Consider the following 21,435-nt stretch of genomic DNA (forward strand, 5'->3'; position numbering starts at 1 on the left):
AGGGTACGTTCTATAGCCTTCACACTCTCAGTGCTTCCTCCAAGTGCTATTCAGCATGGAGGAGCACAAAGTCATCAGTGGAGGGAGCATAATGCATGGTAATCAGAGGAAATTTTCTTCCCTCTGTTTGATCTGATGTCATGAGAATTCATTGTGTCTGAAATCAATATTAAGGATTCCCAGGGTAATTCCCTCCCGGCTATATACCAGCGTGCCACCAAGTCTGGTGGGTCTGTCCTACCATTGAGACAGGACATATACAGGAATGGGGATGGTTTCTGAGACATTGTAAGATGTGATTCTATGAGTGTGACTATGTCAGGCTGTTGTTTGACTAGTCGACGAGGCAGCTCTCCCAATTTTAGCACGAACTCCCAAAATTTAGTTAGGAAAATTTTGCAGGATCTATAGGTTCTTTTTGCCATTTTCTTTTACAATGCCAGTCAAGTTTCATTTCTTTTTTGAGATGTTGTTGCGATTGTTACAACTTCCAATATCCACCCTGTGGAGAAACCAAGTTCACACTGTGGAAAGACATTTAACCTGAACCAAGTCCAGGGAAGGATCTGTTCCAATATCCAGTGTGCCAAGACACTGGGTAGAGTACCGTCACCAGTGCTGATTCTAAGGAAGGATCTATTGAGTTATCCAGCCTGCAGAGAAAACATCAAGACACCTTCACTTGTACTATGTCTAGAAAAAGATTTATTAAAGTATCAAAACTGCTAATTCATTTCAGAAGGGATTTGAGAGTCAAACGTATTGCTGTGGGTCTGGAGTCATGTATAGGCCAGGCCAGATTCTTTTTCCTGAAGGATATTTTTGAACCAGATAGGTTTCTCCCAACAATTGCTGGTTGTTTCATGATGGTCATCATTGGTTGTTAATTCCAGGTATTTATTTGAACTGAAATTCCAATATGTACCATTGTGGAATTTGAATCTATGTCCACAGAGCCTGAGTTTCTGGAATAGTAGTTTAGTGAATAATACTGTTAGGCCATTGCTAAGAAAGTTAACGAACTGGGGATGGAACCATTAAGGAGGCTGTACATTCCTAAGTTCCTGGGTGTTTTGTAAGGAATAATAAAGGCTATCAAGAGTCAGATTAAGCTAATTGTTGCATGCACGGGAAGCAATGCAAAGATCAAGACCTCAAGGATCTTGCATGTTCTTGAATGAAGAGGAGAAAAAACAATTGTGGGTCATGGAGGATACACCTCACCTTGTAGAGGTGGCTATAGGGCAGGCTTTCACTCAACACATGAGCACCTGATAAGGACTCAAAAAATGGATTGACAATGTCAAGATCTTAAATGGAATAAAAAATCTCAGGCAGAACTTTCTGTTCCCATGACCAGTTATGAGAAAGTTGGAAAAAATCAAAATGGAAAAATTGATTCTGAACTTTGAGGTAAACAAACGCTGCTTTTCCTCATAAGCTTTAAATGGCGAGATCAAAATTCCACTAATGAGTCATAGCCAGTTGATTTCCATACCTTTGCATGTCATTATTAGCTCAACACCCCCAATTTCTTTGCAGCTCCCAATTTTCCCATCCTTCCCCAAGAAATTAGACAGAACCATTTCCACCATGAAAGTCAGAGTGACTACTTGGTGGAAGGAATTTAATTCTTACCTCTCTGGACTTCCAGATAATTCTACTTTCACCACAACATCCTTTGAGGCTCTATAGACACCTCGTCCACGTGCCATCCAAATCATCAGCCTCACCACGTCATTATAGCTAACTTCAAAACAACTCTCAGACTATTTCAGGACTTCACTTTCAAGGTGGGGTGGTCCCCTCAGTGAGTGAGCAGAAGGTGCAGAAGGCAGGAAATGTTAGTAGTTTTGGAGGATGAGGTAGGTGACAGCCTTTGAGCAGACATAATGATGCAATGATAAGCATTGTAGCTGTAATATTGAACAGTGTGCTTTAAGTATAGTACAGCAATGGGAAGCGCTTTCACCTCTCCAACTGCATGATTCCATGAGAAGGTACCAGAGAAGCCAGTTACATTAATAATGCAATGAAGAGTGGAAGACTACATGAGAAAAGTCATCCTTGGCCATGGTGCATAGGGTGACTTGAAGAAATCGTCTGCCCCTCATGATTTTATAAACCCTCAATAACGTCACCCCTCAACCTTCTACACTCCTTCCTATTACAAGGCAACCAGAACAATCTAATTATTTGACCAGTAATTTGCAAGGTATTATTACTCAAGTTTTTAGGACATATTGGAACAATGAGGCAAGCAATTCAAATTGTTTTTCTTTCCATATTCTTTGGCTTGTCCAGGTATTTTATATGGAAAGGGTGGAAGAGTGGATTCCATCATAAGTCTGATAGGAAAATATTGGGACTGGCAACTAAGATCCTACCATTAGACAAATGCTAAACACTGTTCATTATAATGTGAATTTCTTCTGTAGACAACGTACCCCCAAATTTTGTTGTGGTAGATGTGTCATGGAGAGATGAAGATTTTCCAGCTAGTCTCAAATCAACATTAGCCCTCATGCTTGATGCTTTTAAATCTTTGTTCCTATTGTTAAAAATTATACTTCAAAAGTGATATGTGCTGTTAAAATTGACTGTTTTGATGTAGATAGAAGCTACTGTGCTTTTTCTTAAGATCCAAATACTTAGCACACTCAGATTCCTGGGAGAAATAAGTTTTAATGCTCCAATGCAACTTCACCTAAACAGGTCCAAAAATAACCTCTTCCTGAGGGAGTCCAAGCAAAGTACATTTTATGTGGCACTGAACCAACATGAAGTGAATAAAAGACAATCATTTCAGACAGAAGAAAAGCAGAGACTAGTCAGCAGTGTTTCCATTTACCATAACATATGCCACTTTAGATTTCATGCTATGCTGGATCACAAATTTGAACCAACAGTAGATTATTCAAAGATGCACTTGTTCTTGCTATTGAAATGGAATAATGGCTCGCTATATGTTTTTTCTTGAATCAAAACAGTTTAAATAACTGTGGAAGAGAGCCTGTAACAAACTGGCTGAATAAAATATTTTGTTAGAAGCAACTAGGTTTTATCATATCAAACAAATATTTAGTTACATGGAATTTAGAATCCACATATTCTGAAGATCTGGATATAGCATAGTCTAGCTTTTTTTGGATTGGTTATGGGAAATTAAAACTGGAATTCACATATGAAATTAAATTTGTGCCTCTGCAGCACTGAATCTGTACCTATTTCAGGCCCAAATGAAGTTCTGTCCAAAGCGATTTTTAATAACCAATGTCTGGATATATTCGCTGTTATAGCTTTCAGCAATAAAGCTACATATTTAGTTGTTGTCCATGAACATGTTTCCATCATGACCATTCTATGGATAATTCCATGTTACAAAACATGTTTCTGGTCTAAAATGTCCTAACCAAAGCCACAAACTGCAATGTAGTAACTGTAACCATGGTGTATTTTCTTCTGTCCTCCTCCTCAATTCTTTACACATTCAATCACTCCATACTCAGTGTCTAGCTCTGTTTTGACTGCTCTACTTAGTTTGACACTTACCTCTCAAATCTTAGACAAAGCATCTCCAGAAATAGCAACTCTTCTTCTTCAACGTTGCCTCTGGAGTTCTTTATATATAAACAGAGCATCATTCTCTTCACCAGCATGCTGCTCCTCAACAACATCAACCAAACATATGTGGGTCGATTCAAATACAAATAGACATCAGTCATGGCTCAGTTCGCATCACTTTTGCCTCTGAGTCAGTCCCACTTCAGAGACTTGACCAGAAAGTGTAAGATTACATTCCAATGCAATACTTTGGCACTGCTATATTGTCAGAGTTGAAGTCTTTCAGATAAGATGTTAAATTGAAACCCAATCTACGCTACAGGTACAAATGAAAGATTTTTGAGTATTTTGAAGAGTTTGGGAATTATCCAGGTGACCTAGCTAACATTTATCCTACCATCAACATCACGGAAGGACAAGACTATCTGGTCAACAGCACATTACTATGTGTGGGATTTTGGTGTTTACAAATTGGCTGTTACATTTTCCACATTGGAGCAGTGACTTCATTTCAGAAGATTTTTACTAATTGTAAAGCACTTTGGAATGCCCCAAGGCCATGAAGTGTGCTATCTAAATGCAAGACTTTCTTTTAGGGACAGCCTCTAGAGATAGCCTGATGACATTAGCTAATGGAGAGCACTGCCTCTTCACAATCTCCCTCAAGCAAATTGCCTCTATACTGTCAGATAGCTTGAGTGGGACTAAGTGGTCAGAGGTGAAACAAGGGTGCTCACCACTAACCAAGAACTCTTTAGTGAGAATTTCACCTCTTGTCACCTTGCAGTGATACTCTGGCTGATGGCAACATTCTTTAATGTGCATTCACTGTGTACAGCAAGGAACCACATCAAAGGACATTTACAGACTCTGAAACAGGAAACAGAAAGCACAAAAATCAATTACTTTTAACTTGAGAAGATTTTTAAAAAATGTTTAGCTTAAAAGTCAACAAATTAATGATTTAACAATGAACATAAAATTGGTTGTTCAGGGCCACCCCTATAGTTCTGTCAGTCATCAAATTTTATTGACTTCTCTGTTCTTAGAAACCCAGTTAGACCTAAATAACTTTATATGGGGTTTCTAACAATGATACAGGAGTAGGATGATGACATTCTCATTCATTTCATGGGAGGTCTATTCTGGAGTATTGTGTGCAGGTCTGGGTTGCCCTATTATAGGAGGGATATTAAACTATGGAGGGTTCAGAAAAGATTTACCAGAATGATTGCTGGGAATGGCAGCCTTAAGATATAAAAATAGACTGGAAAGGCTGAAAATTTTTTTACTGGAGCATAGCAGGTTGAGGGGTGACCTTATTGAGGTTTGAGAAATCATGAGGGACATAGATAAGGTGAATGATAATGGTCTTTTCCCTTGGCAGGGGAGTTCAAAACGAAGGGCATATTTTTAGGGTGAGAGGGGAAAGATTTAAAAAAAAACATGAGGGGCAACTTTTTCACACAGAGAGTGGTTCATGTATGGAATGAACTGCCAGAGGTGGGTACAGTTACCATGTTTAAAAGACATTTGGATAAGTTCATGAATCGGAAAGGATTGTAGGGCTATGAACAAAGTGCAGGCAGGTGGGAGTAGTTTAGTTTGAAAACATGGTCAATATGGACTGATTGGACTGAAGGGTCTGTTTCTATGCTGCATGATGCTATGACTGTTGAGTCAGTGAATTGAGGAAGTTGGGGAGGAGGGGGAGGTGGTTGGGGTGGGTATTATCCTTGGGTGATGGACTGGACCTTCTGGGTTTCTGTGCTCATCTGCACATGACTGACATCCTGATGTTGTGGTCTGTTTCAGAGGAGTAATTGACAGTGATTACAGTAATTGACAGGCTGCCATCAAATTATATCCCCAGCAAAATTTGGCTCTTTGTCTGACCTCCATTCTTCTCTGAGATAACTAAGCATTAAAAATACTGAGGCAGTATGCTTCTTCAGTCATTGGGTCACTTGCCACTCCTTGCCACTGCCTCAGGTTGATCAAAATTGTTCATGAACTCAGTGTGTTATTCAACCCTTAATTCAACTTTCAACACCATATCCTGTCCAGCACAAAGATCTCACGTCTATAACATTGCCTGCCTCTGCCTTTGTTTCAGGCTATCTACTGTTCATCTAAAAGGTACTATTACTGTAATATATCAATTCATCTAACATCTTCCCATTGCTGACCTTATTGCAGTATATTTCCAATGTGCACGCCTTTATTTCTGTATATGTTTTAGTAGCTGCACAAACATTTCACCAACTCCATGTGCAAATGATAGGCAAAACTAAATTTTCTTCAGAGGTGTTCTCATACTCTAGATAGCAAACCTCATACTTATAAAGGAAACTGATTATGACCATCAAAATAATTCTTCTGGTGATATTTATTGCCTGTATTCATGAATTCTGTCTCCCCTATAATCAGACCAAGAGGAATGAGTTTGAATATGTTGGTTTAACAATAAAGACTATCGCACTGCCATGGTTTTTGAGCTCCAAATGAACTCACAAATTAGGAGGTGAAAAAAAGGGCAAGAGGAAAGTAAGCAGAATAGTGAGCAGAATTTCATAGTCATCTGAGAGCTTTGCAAAGTAGGAAACTTAAATATGAATATTCATCGTAAGCTAATGATTCAATATGTCTTTCACTAGTTCAAAATTCACCAAAATCAACCAAAATATACTGGACATATGTGCTAAAGGGAAGGTACGGGGGAAGTCATCTTACTGGAAGAGAAAGAGATATTAGTCCATTTTTTTTTACTTGTTTATGAGTTGTGGATTTTGCTGGTTAGACCAATATTTATTGACCAGCCCTAAAGGTCCAAGGACAGCTAAGAGTCAACCACATTGCTGTGAGTCTGGAGTCACATGTAACCCAGTCCAGGTAAGGATGACAGATTTCCTTCCCTGAAGGACATTAATGAACCAGATGGGTTTTTATGATAATAGAAAGTGGTTACATAGTTGGCATTAGACCAGTGATTTTATGCCATTTTCTAATTTTATTCAAATTTCACCACATGTCATGGTGGGATTCAAACTTACTTCTCCAGCAGATTAATCTAACTCTCTGGTCTAATGACATTATCATGATGTAAGTTGATCACTTAAAAATCTATTTACAATATAAAAAGGTTGAGCATATTTATAATTTATCTTGCTTTTATGTATTGTACAGAATCATTAAAAAGCAAACATGCGAATGGGAAGCTACAAATTATTAGCAAAAATTCTTATCAATATCATAACTGAAGAAAATAAAAAAAGCTTGAGCCAAAGAAATGCGCAAGGAATGATAATGCTATACAAATTAATACAGCTAAAATGTTTAGAAGAACAAAATATTGAATTGTTTTAAGGTTGCTTTCTCTGTCAGACGTTTTTCTTCATACAACTAAGCCTGGGAGCTGCAGTAGGAGGAAGAGGGAAAATGGCTGTCAAAATTAAGATTTTTGTTTTTCTAGATCATCTTTCAATTAACATATCAAAAGCAATAATTTTAGATTGAAAAATTTAGGCAAATGCATATAGAACTCCAACTTTCCATTTATTCCATGTGGTTAAATGATTTTAGCATATCACAGGTTCATTGAAGCACTATTCAATATTACAATCAAACTCAACACTTCAATTAAATCAAAGGGTATCCGCCTTTAGAACTCAACATTCAAATGATGTAGCCAAAACACAAGTCTTTGCCTAAAGTGACCCAGTGACTACGCTGAACTAAAATTCTCACTTCCATATAAAATGATATTATGTGAAGATCTAATCTATGGCAACTTTAACCTTTACACTATTGAATCAAACAACAGCCATATCTCATTGGGGAACAACACATCCTAGCTTCTGTCAAGATCACTGATTATTTGATTTTTGGTTCTATTAGTAAACCAGCCAGATGGCTAGATTTTATCCCTGGCTTACATTGTTACAATGTTAAATGATTCTGAAGGTGGTTATCCATCCGATATATTCATACACAAATGCAGTACCAAGCTTAATGAAAGTTTAATGCTCTACTCTGAGCGGTCAAGCCAATGATTAATCACCCACTCTTGTTGATAAAACAGTTTGTGCACACACATAGCTGAATACAAAGTCAGCACAAAACATGGATTTACTATCGGTGCTGCTATTTGAAGTGACAGTCACAAAGACGCAATACTCAGAAAATAAGTAAATGTAGTTTACCCCGGTTTACCTTTTGTTTCAGGATGCAGGTGTCAGCCTTTCAAAAGGACATCGATGACACTTTCTGCCTCACTGGCATGTAAACTTCTGCAAGAAAAGAATAGTTTTATATTTATAACTAATTGATTCCTATTACACCACAGGGATGTTATAATCCTTTTCAAATAAAATATTATCCTATGGAAAATGCTAGAGGAAGGAGGCAGGTTAAGAAGATAAACCCTACTGCAAAAGTCTATTTGCTGATTGAATTTCTTGATAAGCACTTAACTTTCAACTGTTTAAAAAATGATGAACACCTATCTATCTCTGGGAATCATATTCCTTCACTTTTTAAAAATCTTAGCCTCAAATTTTGAATGTATGACACCAAGAAACCCATTGATGTGTTTAAGAGTTATTTAGTAAAATGACTAAGAAATCTGTAATACAAAGAGTCTCCAGGGGTATAGATATAGACAATTGAGTAGGTAAAAACTTGGCAGATGGAATATATTGTGGGAAATGTGAGGCTATGCACAAGAATAGAACAGCTGAATATTATTTAAAAAGGGAAAGACTGCAGAAAAGGGCACAGAAGGAATTGGGTGACCTTGTACATGCATTACAAAAAGTGGGATCCCAATTCAACAGGTAATGGGGAAGTCAAAATTACTGTTAGCCTTTATGTCAAATAGGAGTATAAAAATAATAAGTGTTGAAAAGTGTGGCACTGAAAAAGCACAGCAGGTCGCAGCACCCAAGGAGCAGGAGAGTTGACGTTTCGGGCATAAGTCCTTCACTAGAAATGGTAAGGTCTTGCTAAAATCATATAAGGCACCAGTCAGAGCACACCTGGAATACTGTGAACAGCTTTTTCCCCCTTTTCTAAGGAACGATATACAAGGATCCCTGATTTTCAAATGTCCAACTTATGAATGCTTGTACTCACAAACACCATCTTATACAGGAGGGTAACGATAAAGAACAGACATATGAACATTTTCTTAAACTTATGAATGACTCCTTTATTATTGTCCTGCATTGTGTTCTGACTTGCATACAAACCAACTTACACACAAACTCCGGAACAGAACCCATTCACAACTGTACTAGCATTGGAGGTAGTCCAAAAAAGATTCACTACGTTAATCTTGGGCACAGAAGGATTTTATTACAAGGAGAGATTGAGTAGGCTGTTCCTGTACGTTGGTGTTTAAGAGAATGAGAAGCAACTTTTTTGAAATGTATAAGATTCTTATGGGGCTTGACAGAGTAGGTGTGAAGAGGTTGTTTCCCTTTCTGGGAGAGTTTTGGAACAGGCTATAATCTCAGTGTAAGCGGCCACCCCTTTAAGACAGAGATGACGAGAACTTTCTTTTCTTTTAGAGGGCATTAAATCATTACCTGGAGGGCTGTACAAACTGGGTTATTAAGAATATTCAGGGGAGAATACCCTTGCATTATTGAGACAAGCTGACCAATTGATAGCTGTCTACCCTGGGATTCTGGATTGTTTTTTCAGTCTTAGATTGCTGTATTTGCCATCGGGGGCTAAATCTGTTATGAATTACAATTGACCTTTAAACAACCTCATCCCAAAAAAGACTCCATTTGCTTCCACAAGGGACAGTCACTAGTTGGTCATCAGGTCTCTGTCAAGTACAGATTTCAATCATAATGACAGGCAGAATCCTAAAACAAAATCTTGTTAGGATTAAATTGTTTTATAGTGTCTTTACTTAGAAACATAGTTTAGATTAGATTAGATTACTTACAGTGTGGAAACAGGCCCTTCGGCCCAACAAGTCCACACCGCCCCGCTGAAGCGCAACCCACCCATACCACTACATTTACCCTTTGCCTAACACTACAGGCAATTTAGCATGGCCAATTCACCTGACCTGCACATCTTTTTGGACTGTGGGAGGAAACCGGAGCACCCGGAGGAAACCCACGCAGACACGGGGAGAATGTGCAAACTCCACACAGTTAGTCGCCTGAGGCGGGAATTGAACCCGGATCTCTGGCGCTGTGAGGCAGCAGTGCTAACCACTGTGCCACCGTGCCGCCCACTAGTTTAAAGCTTTGACTGTTGGTTAGTAATTACTTATATCCCCTAATACTATTAGAAGCTGGTAGTGTTTTATTCATTATATTGGCCAGTATATCTCACATTGTAATGCTAACCCATAAAACAATAAAAGAACACTTAAATGAGCTAGTAATAGAAGTAGGTCATGGACACTCTAGGGAGGTGAAGCAAAAATAATTCATCTCAAAAAATTTCATATAAGAACAAAAATCAAAAAGGAGAAAAATCGCTCTTGCACCAAAATGAGACATTCTGCCACTTCAGATTAAGAAAGTACATGTAGGAAATTTCAACTTAAAAAAGATTAAAAGCAAATGCATGGTTACCCTAAGTCCCAAATACTGTTTGGCACAAATCTTGAATTTTTTTGGCTAAGTGCAAGTTGCATTGAGTATTTCGAAGTTTCACTGTGAGGGCTTGTGAGATTTCTTTCCATAGCTCAGTAAACGATACCTGGACCATCTCTGACACCTCCCTCCCCTTCCTGGACCTCTCCATCTCCATTAATGACGACCGACTTGACACTGACATTTTTTACAAACCCACCGACTCCCACAGCTACCTGGATTACACCTCTTTCCACCCTACCTCTTGCAAAAATGCCATCCCGTATTCCCAATTCCTCCGCCTCTGCAGGATCTGCTCCCAGGAGGACCAGTTCCACCACAGAACACACCAGATGGCCTCCTTCTTGAGAGACTGCAATTTCCCTTCCCACGTGGTTAAAGATGCCCTCCAACGCATCTCATCTACATCCCACACCTCCGCCCTCAGACCCCACCCCTCCAACCTTAACAAGGACAGAACGCCCCTGGTGCTCACCTTCCACCCTACCAACCTTCACATAAACCAAATCATCCGCTGACATTTCCGCCACCTCCAAACAGACCCCACCACAAGGGATATATTTCCCTCCCCACCCCTTTCCGCCTTCCGCAAAGACCGTTCCCTCTGCGACTACCTGGTCAGGTCCACGCCCCCAAACAACCCACCCTGCAATCCTGGCACTTTCCGCTGCCACCGCAGGAACTGTAAAACCTGTGCCCACACCTCCTCCCTCACCTCTATCCAAGGCCCTAAAGGAGCCTTTCACATCCATCAAAGTTTTACTTGCACATCCACTAATATCATTTATTGTATCTGTTGCTCCCGATGCGGTCTCCTCTACATTGGGGAGACTGGGGGCGCCTCCTACCAAAGCGCTTTAGGGAACATCTCCGAGACACCCGCACCAATCAACCAAACCGCCCCGTGGCCCAACATTTCAACTCCCCCTCCTACTCTGCCGAGGACATGGAGGTCCTGGGCCTTCTTCACCGCTGCTCCTTCACCACCAGACGCCTGGAGGAAGAACGCCTCATCTTCCGCCTCGGAACACTTCAACCCCAGGGCATCAATGTGGACTTCAACAGCTTCCTCATTTCCCCTTCCCCCACCTCATCCTAGTTTCAAACTTCCAGTTTAGCACTGTCTCATTGACTTGTCCGGACTTGTCCGACCTGCCTATCTCCTTTTCCACCTATCCACTCCACCCTCTCCTCACTGACCTATCACCTTCATCTCCTCCCCCACTCACCCATTGTACTCTATGCTACTCTCTCCCCACCCCCACCCTCCTCTAGCTTATCTCTCCACGCTTCAGGCTTACTGCCTTTATTCCTGATGAAGGGCTTTTGCCCAAAATGTCGATTTCGCTGCTCATTGGATGCTGCCTGAACTGCTGTGCTCTTCCAGCACCACTAATCCAGTATTTGGTTTCCAGCATCTGCAGTTATTGTTTTTACCTCTTTTATCTCCTTTTCCACCTATCCACTCCACCCTCTCCTCCTTGACCTATCACCTTCATCCCCTCCCCCACTCACCCATTGTACTCTGTGCTACTTTCTCCCCACCCCCACCCTCCTCTAGCTTATCTCTCCACGCTTCAGGCTCACTGCCTTTATTCCTGATGAAGGGCTTTTGTCCGAAACGTCGATTTCAAAGCTACTTGGATGCTGCCTGAACTGCTGTGCTCTTCCAGCACCACTAATCCAGAATCTGGTTTCCAGCATCTGCAGTCATTGTTTTTACCTTGTGCCTCATTAAAACCTACTCTATGATGTTCCTCACATCTGATTCTGCCCTTATCTTACTATATGCCATTCCCTGGCAAACTTACCAATGAGTGGATATCCACCAAAAGGCCAGGATCCCTGATGCCTGCTGTGTACCCAGATGACTACTGGCATTCCAATCCTACCATGTTAAGTGACAGACACAGTGTGAAGAAGTTGAATAAGAGAAAGATGGCACCACAACTCTTTGATGGGAACTTAATGGTGTTGGTGGATGTGGTAGCACAAAGAAGGGACATCCTTTTTCTGGTGGACTGGCAGATGAGGTCACATCACCTGACAGCCACATCCAAGGTCACTACCCTGGTCAGTGTGGTCTCCATAGTAAGGAGGAATGGTAAACAGTGCTATAAGATAAGAGAACTTCACTGTGCCAGGATAAGTGTCACACTTGTCTGCCTGTTACCTCATATTCACCCCATCTCTGCTACTCCCACAAAGTTTCATGTTCTGTCACTCCAACAATTTCTCTCAACATCCTTTCTCACCCACTCTCCCTACAACCTTCCACATCACACTTCCTGCATGGGTTAAGGCCAGCATGTTCACTTATCTGGGAACCCTCACCACCTTTCCCCCACTTGCACTGTAAGTCATACAGCACAGAAACAGACTCTTCAGTCCAAAATGCACTTAACCTATACCATTCTTTGAGCGATATATTCATCACTCTAGTTTTATGTACGCTATACCAATTTGCATGTGGCTCAGAAAATATGTCAACCATGCCTACCACTTTCAGCTCAATTAATCCTTCCCTTTCCCTCATCTCAGGAAAATACAACTTACTACAGGGCGCAATGTGCCTGAACAGATAGGGGAATGGCCGACATTAGACCCCTCACCCACAACAAGGAGAGAATCCTAGCCTCACAGGGGGAAGACTGGGTTCGCTCCTGTGGAATGTAGAGATATCTATGGCCTGCCAACCGGGTAAGCACTAATCTGCATTTCACCGCAACTCTCACAGTAACCCCGCTGTCAGTCTCATTCACGTCACTTCTAATGATTAGATGCCAAACCTTCTCTCTCTTTTGCGTTGCAGGTACCAGTGGGATGTTCACCACTTCTGCTGGGGAATGGCCTGCTAAGCTACCTCCCTGTCCTCTGAAAACAAGAGTACAGATCTTTCAGAGAATCATCAGTAAGACTCCCTCCTGCATTCTCTACCTCCTTAGATGCTGCCATTCAGTGAGTAAGTCATCCTTACAAAGTTTGGGAGCACAATCTGGTCTAAAGCTCCACTGCCAGAGACCAGGTCCCTGCTCACCCCAGGCTGGAGAGGATCCTGTGGTGTTGGCAATCAGGGATTTCATTCACATGCACAGGGAGTTGCAGGAGTTGACATACTGGTCTCATTGCCCAGAGGCTGCAGGAGTGCAGCTACACTATAGGGACCAGCTGCCTGAGGCAAACAACAGGTTGGCTTTCTCCATGGTCATGTTAGCATTTATCATGGAGAGCCAGATCCAGCACCCACAGGGGCTGTTGGAAAGGAGCACATGCCTGCAATGTATCGACCCAGCCATTGGTTGTCAGGGGACAGGGGAGCAACAAGGTACATGAACCTGACGCACACTCCAGGTGACCCTTCCTCAAAAGGAGATAGGGCAATGCTAGAAGTCCCACACAAGCCCCTCAGAAGTCTCCTCTCACAACACTTCACAAGTGGCTCGTCCTCCAACTCTACTGTACCTGCCTCCCTCCCCCCTCCCCCCACCTCCAACCTCTGACACTTACAGGCTGCAGCTGAGGAAGTTTCACTTATCTCTGAGCATGCCTGCACTGTTCAGACACAAATAACCCTGGTGTCACCCAACCAAACCTCCACGACCAACAGACTCCCTTCACCCCAGTAGAACCAGGGGCATCACTGCAACATGGGTGGTATTGCACTGTGCATGAAATATGAATTTTATTGTCTTTGGAATACATCTGTTTGTGCAGCCCAAAATATAACCATACCATCATGATGCACTACCTTAGATCCACTCAAGATATACTGTGGATCGATGTCTGTGTAGAGAAGCTGCTGCTACATGTGGTAGCAGAATACACAGGATGTATGTTGTGCAATGGATTCTGCTCACACCATTGCCCCTCATCTTGAAACATCTCTAAAGTTTCCCTGGCTTCTGTGTCCAAATGTGCGTCTATAAATGGGATGGCCAGTGATATTTAGGGCAGAGAGGTGCACATGCTAAGTGAGCAAAAGCAATAGGGATTAGGGGCCCCGCAGGAATGCTTAGTCAGTGTGCAATGTTGTTTCCTTTTAAAGAGCCTCATGTCAGTGAGTGCTGCAGCCTCATTCACGAGAGATTGAGACATTACCCCATGTCCAGGTGTGCTTGCAGCTATTTTCCATCCCCATTATGCACTTTTGAATTCCAGAAAGTGACAGTGAGCACTTTTTGGCCAGTGGCTTCCTGCCTCTGCCTCAATGTCCTAAACATCCAGCTCCCCTTCTTGTTAGCCTATCCCATGAAATCCATTACCTTTGCACTTCCCCAGGTCCCCACCCAACCCATATATATGAGCCTGCAGCTCTCCACTGGGTGCTTGGCGTGTGAGATAACTATACCAGGTATGGTTATACACTATCCCTTTTGAAGCCAGGCCATGAATGAACTCCCCTCCCCGAATATCCCATTTCCAACCATGCTTTACTGTATATCTTGCTCTTACAAGTACAGTTGCCTTCTTCACAATTGTTATCCATCCTCCTAGCCTACAGCCTCCAATTCCAATGAATAGGCTCCTAGTTGCTTCCCATTCCCCCCTCGACTGGTTTGGACTGACTGCTGCATTTTCTGCCCACCACCTATGGGGAGAAGCTAGGGATGAGTGAGAAACAATGGCTACAATCCATTGTCCATGTAGAAATAATCAATATTACCCCAACTTTCCACTAGATAGAGACAAAATGTGGAACTCCCCCATTGCCCTCAAAATTGGTGAGAGGGGTGGGAAGAAGGGGCAATAACTTGTTGAGTTGGCCATGAGGGAGATCTGCTCCCACCCTGCCAATTCTGAAGTTATTTTCTGGGTGGAAATTTTCATGATCAATATTCTTGACTCACCAGCAATTAAGATTGTTAACTGGCCAACTAAAGGACTGTTGAGGGCCTCAGCTCACTGCCTTCCTGATTACCGAGCTTCCCAGTAAATAGGAAAGGTGCTTGGTTTTCCAGCACCTTTCAGGATGACCTGCCTGAGGAGTTGGGGATGCCTCCAACTGTCCCAAAATGGAGGCCATTGAAGGTATAGATATTGGGAAAGGCGATGGTTTCTGAAATCCACCACCCTAACCCTTGCCTTCAACCCTTCAACCCTGTTAAAAGAAAAAAGTGACTTAATTTTTGCCACTGAATCCCAAGCAGAGGAGGACTTGACTGACCTGTCCTTGAGGTCCAGGAGTGGCCAGCCTTTGAACAGTGGAAAAATGGCAAATTGCAGCCATGAGCAGATCAATACTTTCAGTCCTGACTTCTTTTCTACAAATTATAAAGGAAACCTCAAGAATGGTATTTAGTCAAGCACACAGTGCTCACTGTGGCTTGTCATGTGCTATTGTGAACAAGATCCTAGAAACTAGATCATTCCTTCAAGCTGTTGGATGATCAATCTGTTTACATTTAGGAATATTAGTAATCACCCTAAACTCATTGAGATATCTTGGCCATCTTGTTTCACAATGTGGCATCAGTGAGCTAAATTGAACCTTGACACAATAGACATTAAAGTGGTCTGTGAATGAATAACTCAGATCATTTCATTATCACCAGCACACTATAAATTTACAGGGTTGTATTTGAATAAAAATGATACAAAAATTTGAATGTGAGATAAAACTACACAATAAGCCTATGTGTGTGTATTTACAAAAATATATTCTCTTGCATAGATTCATAGAGTCATAGAGCTGTACAACAGGGACCCTTTGGTCCAACTCAACCAGGTTGATCAGATATCCTAAATAAACCAATCCCACTTGCCAGCATTTGGACAAGATCCCTCTGAGCCCTTCCTATTGAAATACCACCCCACCTCAGATGCCTTTTGAATGCTGTAATTGTACCAACCTCCACCACTTCCTCTGGCAGCTCATTCCATACACGCATCACTCTCCATGTGAAAAAGTTGCCCCTCAGATCTCTTTTCAATCTTTTCCCACTCACCTTAAACCTATGCCGTCTAGTTTTGGACTTGCCTACTTTGGGGAAATGATCTTGGCTATTCACACTATCCATGCAGCTCACGATTTTATGAATTTCTATAAGGTCACCCCTCAGCCTCTGATGGCCCAGGGAAATTAACCCCAGCCTATTCAGCCTCTCCCTGTAGCTCACACCCTCCAACCATGGCAACATTCTTGTAAATCTTTTCTGAAACCTTTCAAGTTTCACTAGCCAATGTATATTCTTTCACACCTCTTTTCACACTGAAAGGATCATGAGTTAACCACAGGATGACAGAAAAACAGGGACAACAGTTACCCAAAAAAAGATGTATGAACTCACTTAGGGTATACAGAAGTTGTGAACAGTACTTTTTCATAAAACAGCATTTACAACAATAATAATCATTCTAACATACCTTATCTACCTGAGGCCAAACTAGAGCTATTTGAACTTCTTCATTCCAGTTTCCACTCTTTCCACAATACTAAAACGGCCCAAAGCAAATTTCTTGAAAATCATGCTGTGTAGCTATAACCATAATGCATCATCCAGCTCACTATCTGATTCACTGCATCAATATCCTTCAGTTCCCACACTGGTGGAATTGCCCCTGTCAAACCCTTTCTTCTCTATTCAGTCCTTGCCTGGGCATTTTTTGTAATGTGCTCTCTTTCCACTCCTGCACTACTGCCTCCATATTACTCAAATAATCCCTTCTTGGCTCTCTCTTCTTCCTCATCTAAATAGTACTCCTTTGCAACATTAAAGCAATGAAATCAGAACTACATTCATGCAGATGACATCTGTCACTGATTTAAAATTCTTTTACTACCTCCCTACAGTCTGCTTGACAGTTAACCATCTTTGATAAGTCCCAATTTCTACCAATCAAACATGTAGAGCATCACCAGCATCACCCTGAACCCTCGCTACAACAACCATTTGACTCCCCCTAACTACCTTGGGCTAAACCAGACCATTAACAAACTTGACATTCTGCTTGACCACAATGAAATTTTTGATCATATATCCTCTTGATCAATAAAGACCATTCACCAATACCAGCAACTTTACCCTTATCCATAAATCTTTGCTGTTGAAGTTCTCATCCTTGTCATGGACACTTCATGACTTGATGTATTCTCTGTATAAAATCTAGTTTATCTAAAGTTTTCTGTCCACTCTCTGGAATTCTCTTCTGGTTTTCCACCTTCTTTTTCCATTTTAGGTCCAGATTTAAAACTCATTCTTTACTGAGCATTTAGTCACTCCGCATTAGACTTGGTCTAGTTCTCCTTAAGTTGCTGTGACATGCCTTGAGAAGCGTTTTTCACTCTAAACTCATTTTCATATTGTATGTTGGTGCTATTCCCTTAAAGAATTAAATGGAATAAATATCACAGAATGAAACTAAAATCAGAAACTATGGTCTATTTACTTATTTTAAAAAAGCATATTAAAAGAAATCAGAAGAAAAACAGTTGGCCTTCCTATAGTGAAGAAATCTTTGGAAATAAACATTGTATTTCTACTCCTCATAAAACAAAATCTAACTAAATCAACATAGAAACTTGAAACAACTCAGCACATGCAAATTATGATAAAACCACACCAGTTTAGTTTAACTGGCTTCTTCAAATGAAACAAACTTATTCTGGCAGAAATCTGTTCTCAGACTATGTATAACAGTAACAGAATGTTTGTCCAGACCAGCTTAACACTGCACAGATTTTCACTTCTTACATTACATATGACAATTATTAATGTGTTGCAGCACCAGACGGAAGTGATTGCTTGTCATAGTCCTGGTACATTTTCATTAAGGACTAGAGTCATAGAGTCATAGAGATGTACAGCATGGAAACATACCCTTCGGTCCAACCCGTCCATGCCAATCAGATATCCCAACCCAATCTAGTCCCACCTGCCAGCACCCGGCCCATATCCCTCCAAACCCTTCCTATTCATATACCCATCCAAATGCCTCTTAAATGTTGTAATTGTACCAGCCTCCACCACTTCCACTGGCAGCTCATTCCATACACGTACCACCCTCTGTGTGAAAAGGTAGCCCCTTAGGTCTCTTTTATATCTTTCCCCTCTCACCCTAAACCTATGCCCTCTAGTTCTGGAATCCCCCAGCCCAGGGAAAAGACTTTGCTTATTTATCCTATCCATGCCCCTCATAATAGTCTTGCTAGACAAAACATTTCCTTTTTTGTTAAAATAAAACAAAGAACTGCAGCTGCTGGGGGTCTGAAACAAAACACTTAAATTGCCAGAAAACTCTGCAGGTCTGGAAATATTTGTGGAGAGAAAGCAAAGTTAACATTTCAGGTCTAGTGAGCCTTTTTCAGAACTGAAGAAACAAATCTGTTCTGCAGAAGGGTCACTATGCAAAACATTAGTTTTGCTTTCTCTCCACAGCAGCTGCTCGATTTAATGAGTTTCTCCAACAATTTTCACTTTTCTGTTGTCTTTAACTGGGAATTTTTTTTTGTCAGTATGCAATGTATTAATTTTCTATAGCCAATGCAATTGCAGCATAACATCACAATATCCATTAGTTTCTCAATGCAGTCACATCAGTGGGAGATCAGAACAGAGTTATGTTATGTTTTTCAACTGGACACGAGGGATACAATACAAAAACAGGGATATAATGATGAAGCTGGTTAGATCACAACTGGAGTATTGTTTGCAGTTCTGGTTGTCACATTACTGGAGGAATCTGATTGCTCTGGATAGAGTGAGGAGAAGCTTTACTCGAATGTTGCCAGGTCTGGAGAATTGTAGCTATGAAGAGAAATTTGAGTGGTTGAGGTCATTTTCTTTGGAGCAGAGAAGGCTGAAGAGTGACATGATTGAAGTGTACACAATTGTGAGGGGTTTCCCTTGGCAGAGTTCCAAAATCCAGGGTCACAGATTCAAGCTCAGTGGCATCATGATTAGAAGGGACGTGAGGAAAAACATTTTTATTCAGGCAATTGTAACTATCTGGAATTTGCTGCCTCAGTTGATGATGAAGGCGGAGATTCTAAGCTCTTTTAAAAGGTACCTAAGTCTGCTGTAAGCTGCAGGCAAATGGGCCGTGTGCAGGAAAATGGGTTTAGAAAAGATGTCTGGATATCATTGGGTCAGCATAGACAAGATGGGCCAACTAACTCTTTTTTGTGTTGTATCATTTCTATGGTACTCTGTATAATCTTCATTGAACAACGTTACCAAGCTGAAGTATGTCCCTCAACCATACAATATAAGTGCTGTCACACTTTCATTTCTGTCAACATTTCTTCCAAGTTGTTCATATAAGCTGACTTTCCTTCTAGATCAGACAACTTTACCTCAGTGAATATTGCCTCTAAATCACAAAGGTTCAGTCTTCAAGGGTCACTCCAAAATTTGAGCTAGACTGGCAAAACAGTGCAGTACCTGAGGGAGTGCTGTATTGTTAAAGGTGATGCCATTCAAAAGATGTTAAACTGAGGCAACATCTGTCTTAGCGGAATGTAAAATATTTTGAATAAGAGCAAAGCAGTTACCCCTGGGTGTCCTGTGAATATTTGTCCCTCAATTAGTTTTACAAATACAGATTATTTGGTCATTTTGCATACTGTTGTCTGTGGGAGCTTGCTGCTTGCAAATTGGCTGTTATGTCACCTGGCTGTTATATCCTGCCTTATAGTGGTGACTGTACTTCAAAGCTGCTTCACTGGTCATGAAGGTATGATATAAATACAAGATTTCCTCTCTCTCTTTTGCCAACTATGGAACTGGCATTCAGGTCACTTTCCTGAATGTCACACGTTGCATCAGGATTAAAAATTAAACACAAAATACAGTGGATGATGTAAATCTGAAATAAGAACAAGTGCTCAAAAAACTCAGCAGATTCGGTGCAAAGAAACAGTTAAACTTTCAAGCTCATGACCTTTCATCAGAACTATGGAAAGGCAGAAATGTAAGAACATTTAAGTCAGTGGAGAGGAACAAGGGTAAGAAGTGGGAAGGGAAATTTCTGAGTAGGGTGGCGTATTTTCTGAAGCAGAGGTTTTGACATCTATTATGAGTTTTTGGAGATTGCAACTCTGGGTTACAGTCTTGCAGTTCATTACTGCTCTGTGGTTCAAGTCATCATGCCATGTGACACAGTAGAGCTCTAGGCTCCAAATGTAGAGCCAGACCATTAGGATCTGAATCATACCCAAATCAGCCTCAACATTCATTCAGTCAAAACCAATCACAAGGGGAGGCAACTGCTTAACAGACTTATCAATCCAGGAACCCAGATAATGTTCAAATTCTGCTATAGCACATGGTGGAATTTGGATTCACTAAGAATGAAATCTGGAATTAAGGGTCCAGTGATGACACTGAAAACTGTTGATTATTAGGAAAATCCCTTCTAGTTCACTAATGTCCCTTCAGGAATGAATCTGGCTTAAGTGTGACTATAGACCCACAGAAATGTGGTTTACTCTTAATTGGTTGATTAGGGATGGACAATTAATGGTGGCCTATCTAGCAATACTCATATCCTGTGGATGATCTTTTTTAAACAGAATGAAGGGAATTTAGTGGCCTGATAAGAAATGAGGACTTCTATTTGGAATTGCAGTTATTCGATTGGGAGGCTTCAGAATTGACACAGAGTATCGAGAAAAGGAACTGAGAACTCACAGTTTCTCTGCTCCATAACTGAACCACCTGCTTTTAAGCACAGAATTACACAAGAGCAAACAAATTAGCAAAAAAGAGCAATGGTAGGACACAGAGATCTGTAACTTCCAGTCAGACTCATCATCAAGCTTTCAAGAGCAATTAGGATAGAGTGTGCTAAATTATACTTTTTCTTAATGAAACCCATGAAATAAAGTAAACCCTGTTAAAATTCTATTAAATCTAAAATAAAAACATTTTCAATCCTGATATTTGAATTATGGGAAGCATTTCAAACCCCATGCAGAATGATAACTTTTAAAAAACGATGTGTACTTCCTATGGCTGATTGAAAGGATTCTATAATAAGATTCTAATTTTAACACTTTTACTCTAAGAAACAAATTAAAAGCACATTGACTAAAAACAACTTTTATATAGATTTTTTTACTTTAACTTACAGAAAATAACTACCATCATTTAACTGGTCACATAGTCAAAGACTTCCTATTCATGCTGTGATTTACTCTGAGTGTTAAGTGGACAATTCATTTTCCTTTCCCAATTGCTTTTTTTTGAACCAGCCAGATAACTTTTAATTGCTGAACCGAATTTCTGAGTGAGGAATACCCTGAAGATTC

The 21,435-nt window shown here is 40.8% G+C and overlaps 1 long non-coding RNA gene across 2 annotated transcripts in view; it reads right to left on the reverse strand.

The window, feature by feature from the left end:
• The window catches only part of LOC140463049 (uncharacterized), a 627,354-nt gene that overhangs the window by 351,485 nt on the left and 254,434 nt on the right, over window positions 1-21,435 (reverse strand). For both annotated transcript variants that reach the window (XR_011954584.1, XR_011954585.1), the window contains exon 3: window positions 7,777-7,853. This is a non-coding gene — a long non-coding RNA (uncharacterized lncRNA). The remainder of the gene's footprint in view (window positions 1-7,776; window positions 7,854-21,435) is intronic.

This window comes from Chiloscyllium punctatum, chromosome 37 (genome assembly GCF_047496795.1).
Source record: "Chiloscyllium punctatum isolate Juve2018m chromosome 37, sChiPun1.3, whole genome shotgun sequence".
Lineage (NCBI taxonomy): Eukaryota > Metazoa > Chordata > Chondrichthyes > Orectolobiformes > Hemiscylliidae > Chiloscyllium > Chiloscyllium punctatum.